Raw genomic sequence first — 17,722 nt, 5'->3', positions numbered from 1 at the left:
CAAACAAAAGTAGTAGTAGTAGTCGTCGTCTTTATTTTTTCATCTTTTCGTCTATTTTTATAGTACTAATCTCTTAATAAATGGTACTCCCTCCGTCCCAAGGTATTAGACCAACTTTCCTTTTTGGGATGTCTCAACATATTAGACTCATTTCTTTTTTTAGCAAAAAGCATCTATCTTATTTTATTCTCCACCTACTTTTTTCTATCTTCTCTCTCCTACTTTTTTTCTCTCTCATACTTTACTCTCTCCACTTTAACTATTTAAATATCAATTCCTTAAATCATGTGCCCAAAAGAAGTGAGTCTAATACTCTGGGACGGAGGGAGTAAGTTTTTCATGTTTATTTTGTCTATTTTGATTTAAAATAATTTTTACACTTATTTTGAATTTGATTAGATCGATATTAAGTGCGTTTCAAAAATTTAAATAATCTTTTTTGCTACTATTTATTTTAAAATTAATTCAAGTACAACCTTAGTTTAAGAATATCCGTTTCAATAAATTCTTAATTTAGTATTGCAATTGAATTAATTTTAAAATAAATAAAAGAAAAATAGAACACCCCGACTTTTTCTGTGTTCTTGAAAGGACCGTCGTTTGTGCACTTTAATTTTTTTCGACCTCGTTTCTTTTGTCGAGAGAAGAATTTTACTTTTTGGGCCAAATAATTATTCTTTTCTAGCTCAATTTGAAACCCAATTGTTATGAGCCCAAAGCCCAATCAAGATTTTAAATGCATGAGATTTTCTTCCACTCAATCTGATACAAAGAAATCTGCCACGATCTGCACTTAAGTTTTAGCAAAACCCTAGCAACAATTTATATATTCCCACGTTCCATAATTTTTACTTTTCTTCTAAATTCTAAGAAAAACAAAAGAGATAGCAGAGGAGTAGGCAGCCGTGAGTTCTCAGATTTTGCTTCACAAATTTTTGATCCATCAAATTTAAGGTATATTCAAGTTCCACGTTTCTTTTTCTCCATGGCATTATTTGTTCATATTCATGTTAGTTCATCCACATGAAATTAATACAACACCTTGAAACCTTTTGAGAGAACTTTTTATGATCAAGCTCCAATCTTTGATTCACGATGAAGTACTTTAGCCTCCCTTTGAATCAAATCGTTTGCCAATTCATTAATCAACTCCGAAATTTAATAAAACTTGAATGGGGAAAAGGGGGGAGGCTGCTTGAGAAAAGAGAAGAGACTTTGAGGGAGGGAGATGAGTCTTAGTAACTTAGACTTAGCATTTTGTGAAAGTAATTTTTTTTATCAATTTTATGAAGAAGAGACGGGGAGGGAATTGCAAATTGGGTATGTGTTAGTTTTAGGAAGAGAGTTGCTGGTTTTAGATGATTTTCTTATTCTTTTTCCTTAGTTTTAGTTGGGCCTCAATCAATTGCTACGTATTGGACAAAAGGTTATGTTGGGTTTAGATGGGCTGAGCAATTGTTTTGGGCGACAGTAAATAATTTTTAAACTGAACAGTTTAAGGATTTATGTTTTCTCTACGAATGAACGAAGGATAATTTGAACACACACATTGGATGCATGCATTATTTTTTAAATTAAATTATTTTGTAAAGTCTAATTTTTGCATATTATGTTATTTAAAAAAGGGTGAACTTTTGCACATCGTTTGAGGTTGGAACAGGAAGGTGATTGAGGAGTTTAGCTTTTGAGGTGAGCTTTCTTTTTTTAAATAAGAGCAATGCCCTAAGTATATTCTATGTGAAAATGATATGAATATTTGTCATGCCGTGTTTTGTTTTATCTATGGAACCTATCTATTGTGGCTTTTGACATCTATGGATAATCGAATTCGGGTCTGACTAGGGAATGAGTCCCTACTCAGGCTAGTGTACACCAATGGGGATCGTGAGCCGTCTTTTGAGTTGGCCGGTCTAGTGACTTGGAATGTGGCCACATTCCTTGTCATCAATGGATCAGATATGGTAGACATCTATGGGAAAATGGTTGATCAACCAAATTTTACGATGGAAAGGATTTTAGTGTCTCGGACATTTTCAAAGTTAAAAACCCGAGGTCACTCAATGGTGGCATGATAAATACTTTTTATAAAATGTTTTCGGCATGAGTCCACTGAGTGCATCAAGTACTCAACGTTGCATTTGTTTTAAAAAATGTGCAGGTTGAGCTGTGACGAGCGCGGTAGATGTTGAGCAGAGCTGGTGAAGATTTGTGTTGCTTTTAAATGTTCAGAATATATTATGTCTTCATACATAATATTATTCTTCTCTCGAATGCTTCCGCTGAATACTTCCCCTTTCTTTCTCGCTTCTTTAACTCTCCCCCGGTCGCAATCAACCGTGTTTTCTATCCTTAGAAAATGTGGGCGTGACAAAGTGGTATCAGAGAAATTTTTCTTTCCGCTCTGGACCTAAGAGTCTTTTTTCAATCTTAGTCTAGACTCGTTTCCTGATGTGAATCAAATTGTAGTCCTTTATTGTATTGTTTTAACACACATTTTTAGGTGAAAAATGGACTCATTTTGATATATTGTAGGACAAAAGACCAATCCATAAGAGAGAGGAGGAAGAAAACAAAGGTCCGAATCTGATCAGTAATCAGCCCTGCAAGATTAACTTAAAATGCTTCTACAAGTCCACCATCCCATTCACCTTCGAAAGAGCTTCGCGTGGATACCTCGCACGCCTCAATCGGAATCCGGATGAAGAAGATACGGCTGTTTTATGAAGACTGCGCAATGCAGTGCAAAACGCGTGACCGGCCGTCAAAACGCGTGACCTGATTGAGAGTATGACAAAAGGCCCGATCGGGCGTTTTTCAAGGTGTAGATCGCCCGACCGGGCAATTGGTACTGGGCCTGTTTTTCGAGTCCTAGCTATTTAAATAGCTAGGGCACGACTTCCAATGCATCTTTTGGCGGCTGGAGGCAATTTTTAGAGAGAGAAAGAGGCTTGGAGTCCATTTTTGGGAGGAATAAGAAGAAGCTTGGGCTAATTCGTCCCTAATCTTGCCCATATGGTAGCATTTACTTGTTTTCTTGTATTGTTGCTCACTATGAGTGGCTAGATTTAGGGATTACTCCTAGTTAGTTAGGGGAGCTTGTAAATATGAATCCATGACTTTGTTTTGATTGATTTCCATGTTTTGGTTCTTTTCTATGTGCTTATTTTCAATCCGTGTTGGTTTTTCTAGGAACTTAACCCGGTAATGGCCTTAACTTCAATGTCTCTTTAACTTGGAGTAGGGAGCTAACATAGATAAGGAACCCTAGGCTAAAACTGATCAGGGGATAGTCCGGGGTGGATCTTGTGTGTTGAACGTTCGTAGAAGCCAATCCCGAGCTTACTATGCGACTGTAGGAGTGAGGGGTTGGTGAGTAGAGCCTAGGAGACGTGATCAGCTTATCCTAGGTGTAAAATTCCACGATCAGTGATCAGCTGCGTGAGAGCGTAAAATCAACACGATCCCGATAAATATTGGAAAGTAATTAGACTTTAGGATTCATGTGAACAAGTAACCCAAAACAAGTTAGGAGTAGTCCCCCCCTCTTTATCGTGATTCCCTTGTATTTTTCCTTCTCGTTTCGTCTTTCACTCGCCACTAGATCAAAAAAACCCAAAATTAAACTATTTTATTGCTTTTTAGTTAGGTTTACTAGTTTTAGCAATTAATCTCCTCCCTGTGGGTTCGACACCTTTTATGATGCATTGCTTGCAGATGTGGTATTTTTAGGGATTTATTACTTGTTTTGTGTACTTAAATTGCACCCTAAAAATCACAACATTTCCCTAGACTTAAAAGTTTTGAATTGAAGGCTCAACATCCCGACTCGCCACGCTTAACCCTAAATGATGAGAACAGATTTGGCGGTTTCTTAAAAGCATTAAACCCCTAACCCTAAACCTTACACGGCGCCCTAAAGAACAGATATGGCGGTTTCTTAAATAACTCAAGGAGAAATGGTTGTATTTTGAAATGATGAGGAAAATAATTTGAGGATTGTTTAAGATATTTTTAGTGTCTCGGGCCTTTTCAAAGTTAAAACCCCGAGGTAACTCAATGGCGGTATGACATAACTGTTTTTATAAAATTATTTTGGCATTTGTTCACTGAGTACATCAAGTACTCAGCCCTGCATTTGTTTTCCATATGTGCAGGTTGAGCTGTGACGACTGCGGTGGGTGTTGAGCTCTTCATACTGGTATCCCACCAGAAGTCAGCTGACCCAGTTAGTTGGTAAGTCACACAAATCAACCGTTCCCTATCGTTGCATATCAGGATCGTGAAAATTCACTCCAATGCGCGTATCCATGTCTCGGCCTTTGCCGGCTCTCCCGTTCCATCGAAGACAGGTGGTTTTTGTTCTAGGAACAGTTTCACAATTTTACGATCAACCTGAAGTGGAGGAGGTGGTGGTGGTGGGATGGGTTGTGTCACACTTTCCTCATCCACAGTCTGAGGGGTAGGCTCTCGGTCCTCATGTCTCATGTTACGTCAATTCTGATTTATCATCACACGAGTTATTATTGCACATATTCAAAATCCAACAGTAGTCATGTGGTATATTTGACAAGTAAGGACCAATGGACAATTGCACAGTAGAATAGTGAAAGGGAAAGGGCTCTCGCAAGACAGAATATCAAAAGTAAATCGCACAAAAGGATAGCAAGAGAGCAATGAAAATAGCATAGCAAAAGGCAATTGCTCAATAGTAGAAGGTAATTGTACATCATTATAAGGGCACAATAGGGTATCATAAGGCAGTTGTACAATAGAATGGTATAATACGATGGCACAATAAGATAGCAAAAGACACTTTGCGCAATAGTATAGTAAGGAATAATAAAAGATCATTGCACCATAGGATAGTAAAAGATGAAAATTTTCCCCATGGTATATCAAAACGTTGCCTCCAAGAGGTCTTAGTATTAATCACAACGAAGGCAAAAGAGTACAGCAAAACGTGGAAAGATAATGGTAAAAGTCAAGCAAAACATTAGAGTATCAAGACATGGGGAAAAACAAATCAATCTACTCCACAATTGTCATTTCTGATCATCTCCGTGCTCATCCACTTCCGGCTCCTCAGTCTCTTCAACACTTTCCTTATTTGAGTCTCGCTCCTCCTCGAGTGGTTCTGCTTCCTCGTTTTCCTCTCCGGCGCTTGAGGGTGGAGGGGTTATCGCGAGCATCTCCTCGACCTCCTCTCTTTCTATTCTTAAAGGGGCCGAAGTGCGCATCCTGAGCCTTGCTCTCTTGGGAGCGCGAGAGACATGTGGTTCCTTGTCGTAGCGATACTTCCACCGGCGGGCTTGACCCGGTTGAATTTTATGCGGAGGTGGACAACGTGGGGGTCCGTCGGATGCAGCCGCCATGGCCGGAAGTAGTACCCTAAAAGGCCGATCATGTCCCCTCGCGGTTCGTATTCGGGCGGGCTGTACCATGTAAACGATTCTGCCGCCTCAGCGACCCACTCCCTCCAAGGCGATGGTAGGGTATGGATGAGTATTGTGATTCCCGCGTGATGGGTGGCTCCCCTACGCGCGTAGGCATCCATCCAATGATCGTAAAAGTCGGTGACGTAGGTCATAAGGAAAGTCTTCCCATCCCACTCGTATTCTTTGTAGCTCTCAACTGGGAAGTTCTTGTTTCTGGCGCAACGATTTCGCATCGGAGCATAATACCGTTGGACCATCTACACAAAAGGAAAACTCAACATCATTGCAAGGGTAGAAGGAAACAATAAGGGTATGAGGTTTCAAAATATATGAAAGAAAACAATGAAGGAAACATAATACTGTTAGACCATCTGCATCATGTTCTCTGCATCTTTCTCATCTTTCATATCTTTTGAAACCTCCTTTTTTGTAGATGGTTCAACGGTATTATGCTCCGATGCGTAATTGTTATGCCGGAAATATGAACTTCCCAGTTGAGAGCTACAGAGAAAACGAGTGGGATGGGAAGACTTTCCTTATAACCTACGTCACCGACTTTTACGATCATTGGATGGACGCCTACGCGTATAGGGGAGCCACCCATCACACGGGAATCACAAGACTCATCCATACCCTACCATCGCCTTGGAGCGAGTGGGTCACCGAGGCGGCATAACCGTTTACATGGTACAGCCCGCCCGAATACGAACCGCGAGGGGACATGATCGGCCTTTTAGGGGTACTACTTCCGGCCATGGCGACTGCATCCGAAGGACCCCCACATTATCCACCTCCGCATAAAATTTTGTCTGGTCAAGCCCGCCGGTGGAATTATCGCTACGACAAGGAACCACATGTCTTTTGCGCTCCCAAGAGAGCAAGGCTCAGGATGCGCACTTTGGCCCCTTTAAGAATATAGAGAGAGGAGGTCGAGGAGATGCTCGCGATAACCCCTTCACCCTCAAGCCCCGGAGAGGAAAACGAGGAAGCAGAACCACTCGAGGAGGAGCGGGACTCAAATAGGAAAGTGTTGGAGAGACCGAGGAGCCAGAAGAGGATGAGGACGGAGATAATCAGAAATGATAATTCTGGAGTAGATTGCTTTGTTTTTCTCCATGTCTTGATACTCTAATGTTTTGCTTGACTTTTACCATTATCTTTCTACGTTTTACTTTAATCTTTTGCCTTCGTTGTAATTAATACTAATACCTCTTGGAAGCAACGTTTTGATATACCATGGGGAAATTTTCATCTTTTACTATCCTATGGTGCAATGATATTTTATTATTACTTACTATACTATTGTGCAAAGTGCCTTTTGCTATCTTATTGTGCCATCTTATTATATCATTCTACTGTACAACTGCCTTCTAATACCCTATTGTGCCCTTATATTTCGCTATTCTATTGTACAATTGTCTTTGTTACAATAATGTACAATTATCTTCTACTATTGAGCAATTGTCTTTTGCTATCATATGGTGCAATTGCCTCTTGCTATGCTATTTTGCCATTGCTTTCTTGCTATTCTTTTGTGCGATTTACTTTTGATATCATGTCTTGCGAGAGCCCTTTCACTAGTCTACTGTGTAATTGTCCATTGGTCCTTACTTGTCAACTATACCACATGACTACTGTTGGATTTTGAATATGTGCAATAATAACTCGTGTGATGATAAATCAGAATTGACGTAACATGAGACATGAGGACCGAGAGCCTACCCTTCAGACTGTGGATGAGGAAAGTGTGACACAACTCATCCCACCACCACCACCTCCTCCACTTCAGGTTGATCGGAAAATTGTGAAACTGTTCCTAGAACAAAAACCACCTGTCTTCGATGGAACGGGAGAGCCGGCAAAGGCCGAGACATGGATACGCGCATTGGAGTGAATTTTCACGATCCTGATATGCAACGATAGGGAACGGTTGATTTGTGTGACTTACCAACTAACTGGGTCAGCTGACTTCTGGTGGGATACCAGTATGAAGAGCTCAACACCCACCACACTCGTCACAGCTCAACCTGCATATATGGAAAACAAATGCAGGGTAGAGTACTTGATGTACTCAGTGAACAAATGCCAAAACAATTTTATAAAAATAGTTATGTCACGCCGCCATTGAGTGACCTCGGGGTTTTAACTTTGAAAAGGTCCGAGATACTAAAAATATCTTAAACAATCCTCAAATCATTTTCTACATCATTTCAAAATACAACCATTTCTCCTTGAGTTATTTAAAAAACCGGCATATCTGTTCTTTAGGGTGTCGTTAAGGTTTAGGGTTAGCTGACTTCTGGTGGGATACCAGGATGAAGACCATGCCACGAGATCAAGCGAATGGGATGGCTTGGGAGGGTAGGTTTTAAGACGGAAATATACAAAAAGTACATACCAAAGAGCTACCGAAAAGCAAAGGCGGTTGAATTCTACAACCCAACCCAAGGGCGCATGTTTGTGACAGAATATGATCGCGCGCTTGGCTACATAACTCGATATGCACCTGATCAAGTTGATACCGACGAGAAGCTGGCCGATAAGTTCTGTGAGGGTCTATGGCATGAGATAAAGATGTCATTGGCTAGTCGTGGGAGACATACCTACGCAGAAGCGTTAACCCTTGCACTAGAGATTGAGGTGGCTATGCCCAAGGTGAGAGTGAAGAAAACCAATACTTTGGCATTTCCGCCAGCACACCACTCCCAAGAAAAGAGGAAGTGGGATGAGAGTAGGACCCCATATGACAATAAAAGTTACTAGTCTACTCTGAATCGACCCCAATATGGGAGAGGGCAAAATACATCTAACCAGAGAGGAGACTTCCGACCCAAGGCGCCAAAATGCAATGTGTGCTCCAAGTACCATTTCGGAGAGTGCAGGCTTCATAACACTATTAAGTGCTATAACTGCGGAGGAAATGACCACTTCTCTAGGAGTGTCCGTGTAAGAATGTGGGAATGGGGTCGAGGCAGAATAATCAGGAATCCCGTCAGCAGCCAAGGGCACCGCAGGGTGAACCAAGGGGAAATTGCGATCAACCCCCGCAGCAACAACAACCTTACCGCCCAAGACTCCCCTCCCAGGCTAGAGCATACACGTTGAGTCAGAAACCTGGCAGGTATGTGCAAACTTCTCGACACCCCTTTTGTGGTATTGTTTGACAGGGGCGCATCGCATTCTTTCATCTCAGAACTATGTGTAGCCACTTTAAACTTGCCTGCTGACAAATCTGAGCATAAGATGATGGTGACCTCACCAGTGGGGGGGGGATAATAGAGATTTCTTGAACTTGCTCGAACGTAGAAATTGCTACGGGAGAACTTAAGTTAGTCGCTCACAACTTACAAGTCGTGGAAATGGAGGATATCGATATAATTTTAGGAATGGACTGGTTAACCGTGAATTTTGCGACTATTCGTTGTAAGGAGAGACATATATCTCTACAAGCCCTGGGGAAGGAACCAACAATATACTATGGAATCTCGATGAACCGGTGAACAGCTATAATCTCCGCACTTCAAGCTACCACAATGATGAGAAAAGGGCATCCTGCCTATCTCGTCTACCTCCACGGAGAGGAGAAAGAGGAAAAGACAGTGGAAGATGTCGCTATCGTGCGGGAATTCCTGGACGTTTTTGTTGGGACTACCGCAGCGGAAGACACGAAAATCAAACAGGTCCTAGAACGGATCTATTTAGGTGATTATGCATTCGACTCCAATTTCATGCAATATTCATAGATCTATAGATATAACATCAAATAAACACATAATCATGCATATTCGATGTAGATTCGATTGTTACCTCATAATCCATCATTGGATTGACGTTGCTAGCTGCACCACCCGGAGATCCTTGGTTTATCGACCACGAATCTTCCGTACTATTCCCTCGTCCTTGGTTCTCCATCCGTGTGGGCGGATCTTAGAAAACCAATTAAATAACTTTGAATGAATCTAGGGAAACCCAATACAAACACCAAATTGTCTAGATCTAATCCTATGAATTAGGATAGATCAAGAACAATAATCAAAACCCTAATTCTCCCACAACTATGGCTCGAAAATCGAGACCAAGTGAGAGAGAGAGGAGGCGCCGATTTTGGCGGCTAGGGTTAGGGTTTAGTGTGTCTAGGATTGTGTGCTAGGGTTTCCCTTTCATTCATTATTTATAGTGGACCTTATTGGGCTAGTAAGGGGATCCATGGAATGACTTAAGTGTTCGGCTCACCCATTAGATAAATTGCTAATTAAATCAAATGACCCATGATTTAATATATTATCAATGGAATATTATTTTATTCCACTAAAGAATAATATTGCACTCCCACTTAAATCACCAAATTACAAATAACTTGGGTCCATTTTATTTTATAATATTTCCCGCGTTTAAGATTATCTTGATCCATCAATTTAATTCTTTTGTCTGCTATGTGACTAGAATTAAATTAATTCTCCAAAGAGTTTTTCTAGTTTGAAACTTTATTTATTATTCGTAAAGGGAATAAGGGGGCAAAGCCAAAAAGAAAAATTGAAGAAAATGGTGAGATATTACCATTAAAAGCAAGGAGAAGAAAGAATGGGGGGCCCCGGAAGCTCACTTTTGGAGGCCAATGTGAATTGTCCTAAGAAAAGCCCCCAAACCCCGAATGCACACCCCCTCATCAAAAAAAAAAGTTATTTTTTGAACTTGACCCTGGGGGACAACTACCCCAAATCCCACAAGCCACTACCCCATTTCAAGCCCTTAAAGACCTTGGGGCAGAGATCCAGTCCCCAAAAATCTGTTTAGCATTGGGGAAAAACACCCCAAAATCCCCCCCGAGGAATGAGTGGAGTGCCCAAAGGGGCCCCCGGGGGGTGATCTTGAAAAAGAATCCCAAAGAAAAAGGGGGCCGGGTTCAAGGGCCAAGGCCCGGGTACCGATCCCCGGGGGGGAAGGGTGGTTGAAAATATACCCGTTCGGTGTTTAAGTTTAAAATTTTTAGTGTTTTTCTTTGTGCTTTTCTTTGCGTGAGTTGAAACAGCTGGGGAAAAGGGCGGGGGGGGTAACCGCTCAACGACTTATTTCTTTTTTTTTGCTTCACGCGAGGAAAGCATGTTAAAAAGGGGAGTTTTATAATTTTTCGCCTTGTTTAAGGGGGATGGGAAATACAGTATTATCTACAAACAAATTTTTGCGGGGTTGAAGGATCCAAGCCCCAAAAGGGGCGATTCGTGTGACAAAGGGAAAAGGGGACTGGGGGCGCCTTTTTTCGAATGCACCTGGAGAAAAGGCTGAGAGGAGAAGGGGGATAGCGGGGGTGATTATTTTACAAAAAGGTCACAATGCGGGAGGTCTACCCTAAAAGGAAAACCTCCCCAAAAAGGGGCCTTAGAGAAAGGGGTTGGGTTAGTTTGACAATCCCTTGTGAATTTTCTAGAAAATCCCTCCTTCATTTTCTTTCCTTCGTTTTCCCCAGCCTAGGGGCACTGACGTCCAAGAGTCCCGGAGAAATACACTCCAATTCCACATGCGAAACCATCGAGGACATAAGACCCAGACCGAACCCATCAGAGATTCATCGAATTTCCCTACTTGACCTTCTTAGTAAGAAGGCTTAGACTTGTTTATCATATTTCAATAATAAACCATTTATATTATATTATTTATTCTCATAATTAGGTAAACAAGTGGAAGTGGCGTTTCTCGTATACATGCACAAGCTGACTGTACAAAGGCATGTACGCTCGAAGCATCTTTTAGTATACAAACCCCAACAGTTTTTCCCAAAGTGTTGTCTGGGCCACCGCCAGATCGACAATTGGAGTTCACAATTGACCTTGGGCCAGGGTCCGCACCTATGCCCAAAGCACCATATCGAATGACGCCTAAAGAGTTGGAGGAACTCAAGATACAACTTCAAGAGCTTATGGACCTAGGTTTCATTAGACCCATTCTCACCATGGAGCGCATTGGTGCTCTTTGTCAAGAAGAAGGATGGGTCGATGAGGATGTATCAACTATAGAGAGTTGAAAAAATTGACCCTCAAGAACAAGTATCCACTGCCAAGGATAGATGACTTGTTCGATCAACTCCGATGAGCCGGTGTGTTCTCAAAGATGGACTTAAGGTCCGGATATCACCAATTGAGGGTCCGAAGGGAGGACATACCGAAGACTGCTTTCTGCACAAGATATGGTCACTATGAGTTCATTGTGATGTCGTTCGGACTAATGAATGCACATGCAGCATTCATGGACTCGATGAACCGAGTATTCCATCCATACTTGGATGTGCGATGAATGTAAAATTTTGTGACTATAATGAACGTGGAGGTGCAAAATGCCTAGAACAAGGCCAGTAACCTAAGGGGAAGTCGACGTACTGTGATTCGACAAAACATGAAAATGCACGAACCATTTACCTTGGAAACAAATTTCTTTTTATTCTTGACAAGATACTACCTCCATACTCCCATCTTTTGATATATATATCCATCTGCATCATGTTCTCAGCATCTTTTGAAACCTCGTACCCTCATTGTTTCGTTCTACCCTTGCGATGATTTTGAGTTTTCCTTTTGTGTAGATGGTCTAACGGAATTATGATCCGATGCGTAATCGTTACGCCAGAAACAAGAACTTCTCAGTTGAGAGCTACAGAGAATACGAGTGGGATGGGAAGACTTTCCTTATAACCTAAGTCACTGACTATTACGATCATTGGATGGATGCCGCGTATGGGGAAGCCACCCATCACTACTAGAAAATCCACCTTTTATGACACCTAAAACTGCACTTCAATCTTTCCTGAGAAATAGTGTGTAATGGCAATAGGTAGCGTCATGCAATACTAGTCTAAACTACACTAATGTTCTACGCTGAAAACTTACAAAATAATCCTATAAATATTTGAAATTACAAATTTTTCCTGTTACTTTATTTAATTTATATTTCCACCTACGAATTTCTATAAAGTATATTTACATCCATTAAATACTTAAACTTTACATTTTTCTTTAATATGTATAATTAAGAACTTCCAACGTACAAAAATCATATGAAACTATTAATCATTCAACAAAAAATTCTTATACAACTCATTCGAATAAAAATCAAATTAGAAAATACAAAAATCCAAGTGCCTATTTGCTTCTACTAAAACACAAACAATACTATTACTAAAAATTGCAACATCCCAATCTATCCGAAGTGCTCAAAATATTTGTTGATACATTGCTTATCTCTTTAGAGAGTGAGTTTTGATCCTCTTCTACATGTCCAAAGAGCACAAAAAAAATATGAGCACTCTAAATAGTAGTATTCCAAGTATATGTGAAACAAATATGAATGGGCACAAAATACCAAGTTTGTGTTCTCCCCTCCTGTAACAGTCACAGACACAATAGTAACTTTGGTTAAATATAGAATTCCCATGAGAATAACCATCTTCCTGACATTACAACATAAACCAGCTCTCGTACCTTCAATGCGAGAATCCTAGAAAAACAACTCAGTTCTGCAGTGAATGTCCCACAAGTTGTCAATATTGTTGCTCTATTTCCTTCTGTGCAGTAAGTTCATCACTCTGGAAAAAAAATGTTACAACAAGGATGCAATGGTGATTCTCAACTACAACATGCTTATCTCTATATGACCATTATACCGAAGTAACTGAAATCAACTAATTCATCAACTTCATTAACTTATTAAATTCTGACTCCCCAATATATACATGTTAACCTAATATCATTCCCTTAAATGTAAACACACTTCACAAAAGGAACAAATCACATACTTCACTTCTTAGCTTTGTTCTCTCATCTGTACTCAATGTTAACTAAGGAAATCTTTCTTCATGCAATCACCACTCACACCCTATCATTATTTCATTCTTATTACATAGCCTAACTTCACCATATAACAACAAGATGAAATTACAAGCATTCAAGTTCATATCCTAGAGTGATATTCCATGAGAAGAAACACTCTCATCTTAATACTACAAACATAAACCTGCCTCTGACATTATATGCAATAATCGTAGGAGCTGGAAATCTTACCTAAGTTAGTTCTCCATGCCATGTCGTACAAGCTGCCAATGATATTGAACTCTTTCCTTTCTATGCAGGAAGTTCAGTACCCTGGAAAAATAAGTTTGCAATAATGATTCTCAACTGCATCGTGCTTATCTCTAGATGGAAAATTATATTGAATCAACCATTACATTGAAAACCACTAGCCTGTCTGCCTATACTCTGATTCCCCTAATATATCAACGTTAACCTTGTTCCAATCCCTACAATTACCTGAAATATTTTCTGGTTTTAAATTGGTATGAATCAGGACAAGATTATGCATAACTGCTAGGTAAACAAATATTAAAAGCAAGATATCAAGGCATGCATCTATACTTTGTAAATAGAGTAGAGAGTGAGGTGTAACATTAGTGTTGTGGAGTTGCCTCTGGTCATTCATGTGAGGATTGACAATGTTGGATTCTTCAAGATTGCTAAATCTGCCAAGGACCAACACATAAGAAAATATCAAGTTGAGTTATTATAAGCATCTAACATGAAATGAAGAACCCCTTGCCTTAGGCTCATATGATGATAGAGTATTGGGAATCATCACAACAACTTCATTAAGAGTTCCACCCACCTCGATTTTATTCACATAAGCACTTGTACAATCAGGCACTTAGCACATGTGACACTAAAGTTTGGCATTACAATTTTCCAACAATTAAGATAACACTCACGATTACACTCATTAAAATTTACATGATTAGACCCATCAACAGATCATAAAACAAAAATTGGGCAACCGAGGAAATTGCAGTCAACAATTAGTTTGTCACAAATTTAGGCGCCCAATATTTATGAACCAAATGCAAGTGGTAAATATCATCAATTTTACACAAAAGTTTGCAATAACTCAAAATCAATTATACAAAAATACGATGAATCAGAATAAATATAGCTAGATAAAATCACAAAAAGCCCTATTTCTCTCTATCAATAATCGCTCACTGAGAATTAACATCGACACATTTATAGAAAAAATTTGAGTTGAACTCTGGAAGTTTACCCTGAACGATATTGGAAAATCCAAACGGTGGGGCAGACCGCTTCCTCGTCTTCTTTTAACCACCCATCGCATATCGAATTGATTTTTAGAATGGGTAAAAAATCAACAGAATTGATGGTTTATCTTTGTGAATGGGATTGAGGAGAAGCACATAGATTGACAGAGGTGAAATACGAGATCTGTATTTCCATGTTTGCTGGAATCGAGCGGGACATTTCACCTCTCAAAAGAGGGAATTTTATTTTATGGAGTATTTTTTTGTACTTGTGTTTGGGTTTGCCGCTCATATTAATTTTGGGTGAAACTTATGGAACTTAACAAAAGTTCCATTAAGCTAAAGTCTTTATTACATTTATTTTTAACTGTGGTATTAGTATTCAATATCAATGCATAGAAGGCTAATGCATTGTGAGGGTATTTGTGGTGGCATCTTTAATAAAGTGTGGTAAAGAAAATGTAGCGACAGACAATTTATCTAGTAGTGCATCACGCGGGAATCACAAGACTCATCCACACCCTACCACCCCCTTAGCGCGAGTGTGAGCCACCCATCACGCGACTCATCTAACCCTATCATCCCCTTGGAGCGAGTGACATGGAATGTGGCCACAAACATGACATGGAATGTGGCCACAAACCAGGTCACTAGACTCGCCAACTCGTACGCTGGCACACGGTCTACCATAGGTGTACACTAATCCAAGTAGGGTTTGCGGCCCTACGAGGACCCGAATTTGATTTAAATAATGATGGCCAAAGCCACATCAGATAGGCACGTTAAAATCAAAACACAACATGATAAATATAGTTTCATTTCCATCGATAAAATATTTAGGACATTGTCCTTGTTTAAAAGAAAGTCCACCTCAACTGCTTAATTCACAAGTATTTTCTTCCCTTCGGTGTCACGTTTCGCGTGCGAGATATCACCTTTAGATAACACATATATCAACAATCAGTCTCAACACCCAACCTAAAAATCATGCATGCCCTGAACGTTCCTTTCACCACTCACTCGCTTTATCTACACTTACAACCAAGGCATGCTCACCATATTAATTTATTCATCATGCTTTCACACATACATATTCATACTTTCAACTTCAGATCTATAAGAAATCCATAGTCATGCCCCAAACGTGCGCACACTTACACACAACACATGCACACACACACATCGACACACACGCATGCACACATACTTTCTATTCATCAATTAAATTATCTTTTCGCTCGATCTACATGCATGAGGGTTTCAACATTATTGACTAATTGATTAGACATGAAAAGGTGGGTCAAAAGTACCTTTTCTTGAAGAAATCGAAAGATAGAACAAATATTAGCTTTGGTTCTTCAACGATTCTTGAGTTTTCAACTTCAATTCTATGCAATAGATGAAGAATTCTTGAAGATGAATGGAAGATAAATTGAGAGAGTGGGAGAGAGAGTGGGCGTGAAGGAGAGGAACGTGGGATGTGGGGGCTAGGGTAAGGTTTTTCTTTTGTGTCATATATATATTGATATCTCCAAGATTTTGATTTTCCAAATAAATAGAACCTCCAAGATTTGATTCCACAATTAAATATTGTGGGATTAGAGGAAGAAGAGAAAATAGCGTGAAGTTGAGAGAGTAAAAATAGGCGACTTTTGCCTATAAAAAAGGTGTGGGATTTAATTTAAATTTTCTTGGAGAGAAGTATACCATAAAATGGAAGAAAATAATAAATCCTACCATTAAGAGGGAGGGGGCGATTTTTATGCTTCTCCAACAAAGATTTAATTTGATTCCTAATTTAAATAGATATGGAAAGATTTATTTAGATATAGTAAGATTTGCTAGGATTAAATTGAATTTAAATTCATGGAAAGAGTTAAACAAGGAATCAATTAAATCCACAAAATAATTCATTCTTCTATTTAATAGGAGAATTCGAAATTCTCAAGGGGAAAGAAGATAGGGATAATTTGGTTTGGATTTAATTTGGACAAATATTTAATTAAATTCAAGAAAATAGAATTCCTTTCCAACAAATGGTGGTGGTCGAAATTTCCAATTAAAATGGCTAGAATAATTATTGATAAACCTATTTAGATTCACTCACACTTTAAAAATTATTCCCTCCATCCGGGAATAGGAGTCTCGTTTTTCCATTTTAGTCCTCCCGCGAATAAGAGTCCCGGTTCACTTCTACTATAAATGGTAATAGGGTCCTATAAGTTATAATTGAATATTACGAGACAATCACTAGTAAGTAATATTGAACTCTCCCCATCCAAATCCGAAATTACAAGTAATCCGGTTTCCGCTTAACTTTCATTTCCCTGCTTAAGATTAAAATGTCCATTAATTAATTAATGTCTCATATTGACTTAATTAATTAACTTCTATTAATTCCAAGAGTGGACTTAGCATGAAACGCTTATTTATTATTCATAGAGTAATCACACTCCAACTAGCTAGGTTCCAATAATAAAACCTTGTTTCGGCTCCTCTTGAGGACATTATCAAACGAGACTCAGCTCGACGCATTCAATATAATAGCAATCCTAGCACCGCTAGGTATCGATCACCACTACCCAATATATCGATAATTTGGTTACGAAAACCCGCACCATTTGATAAGTCAAAGTAGTGCATAATCAATACCGTATGCTCAATGCTAACCTACATTGATTAAGAAACAAATATTTATCAAGACCTCGCCTTTCGAGATAGCCTAAGGCAAGTCTTGTCGTTAGATCCGTTCGCTCATATACCACACCAATGTCATCTTATTTCAAAGGCTTAGAAATATGCGGATCGACATTGTAACCTTTCTCGATGGATAGTCAAATTCCATCTAGTTGTGAAATTCATCTTTTCTTTGTTTAGAACTGACCGTGTTACCTCGAAACGTGATTTCTAGTATACAAACTCTAACAATCTCCCACTTATACTCAAAACACTTTCGAGTATACAAAAAATGTGCTAACGTCTAAATCTCCCACTTATACTGAAAGCGGATTGAGGTCTTGAATTAGTCGAACTCCCATTCCTTCAACATGGCTTTCATACGGCTTTACCGCTAATGCCTTCGTGAAAGGATCTGCCAGTGTTGTTCTCTCGACTCAATCTTGACCACTTGTATGTCTCCTCTCTCCGCACTATATCTCGAATGATATGATACTTCCTCTAGTGCTTGCTCGCTTATGAGCACGTGTTCTGACAAAGA

The 17,722-nt window shown here is 39.5% G+C and overlaps 1 long non-coding RNA gene across 2 annotated transcripts; it reads right to left on the bottom strand.

Annotated features, from left to right (window-relative positions):
- Positions 1–12,569: 12,569 nt before the first annotated feature.
- LOC125205307 lies at positions 12,570–13,569 on the bottom strand. Of its 2 annotated transcripts, XR_007173738.1 has the most exons (4): positions 13,484–13,569; positions 12,905–13,008; positions 12,786–12,805; positions 12,570–12,693 (listed from the first exon to the last, which is right to left on the bottom strand). It is a non-coding gene; the product is annotated as an uncharacterized LOC125205307 (long non-coding RNA). The 2 variants fall into 2 exon arrangements; XR_007173737.1 differs by having other exon boundaries at positions 12,570–12,805.
- Positions 13,570–17,722: the final 4,153 nt, after the last annotated feature.

Source organism: Salvia hispanica, chromosome 1, assembly GCF_023119035.1.
Source record: "Salvia hispanica cultivar TCC Black 2014 chromosome 1, UniMelb_Shisp_WGS_1.0, whole genome shotgun sequence".
Taxonomy (NCBI): Eukaryota; Viridiplantae; Streptophyta; class Magnoliopsida; order Lamiales; family Lamiaceae; genus Salvia; species Salvia hispanica.
The sequence above is the reverse complement of the archived record's forward strand: the minus strand, read 5'-3'. Positions and strand labels throughout refer to the sequence as shown.